Genomic DNA, 944 nt, shown 5'->3' on the forward strand with positions numbered 1-944 from the left:
TGCCTTCACCTGCATTGTTTCTGCTGAGAAATTAGGGCTAAATTTTATCAGTTGACCTTTGTAGGTAACTTTTCATTTTTCCCATTCTGCTTTCAGGATTCATTCTTTGTCTTTGGTTTTGGTGAGTTTAATGATGACATATCTTCCATTGATTCAATTCTACTCATTTGCCCATTCAATGTCTTATCTATTTCTGAAATCTTAGCATTAATCTTCTGGATATCTGTTTGTTGTTTTGTATCATTTCTATTTTTTTGTTTATTTTGTCAATTTGTTCTTATATTGTTTCCTAAACTTTTCTAGAGTTTTTTTTTCCCCCCCTCTTTTCCTTGAACTTGTCAATATTTTTGATCATCTGTCTCTCTGTTTGTTGAAGGTACCCAAATATAGTTATTTTGAATTTCTTATCAGGGAGTTCCAATGTTGCACCTTCCTCAGGGATGTTTTCTGGGTTTACATTTTGTCCTTTGTTGGCACTAGTTAATCTTGCTTCTTTAACTGGACTGTGATGGTTTATTGTCTCTAAAACATTGTGATGTTGTATTTATGTTTAATTTATGTTTGTATGTTGTTGTTGTTGTTGTTTTGCTTCTATTTTGGTTTGATATATCTGTGTGAGCAGGGTACTGTGTTCTTCTGTTTGCTAGTTGTTAGCACTTAGGCACTCACCACTTGTCTCATGGTGGGTGGGATAGAGAATGAGAGTGCGTGCACAGATCTCATTTAGTTGTTGATAAAGAGCAGCTAAGTGGAGTTCAGCTGGTATCAGCCACTGGATGTCATTGATCAGTTGGTGTAAATGCAAGTGGTGACCCTCACTCAGTTGGTGGGGCTCCAGGCCTCCAGGTATGGTTGTGTTGTGCGGGAATGGTTTCTCTCAATCAATTAGATAAAAATAAATAAATAAATAAATAAACAAAATAATAATAATGAAACCACCAAAA

Source organism: Orycteropus afer, unplaced genomic scaffold (genome assembly GCF_000298275.1).
Source record: "Orycteropus afer afer isolate SDZICR_OR568_19922 unplaced genomic scaffold, OryAfe1.0 scaffold00651, whole genome shotgun sequence".
NCBI classification, from domain to species: Eukaryota; Metazoa; Chordata; class Mammalia; order Tubulidentata; family Orycteropodidae; genus Orycteropus; species Orycteropus afer.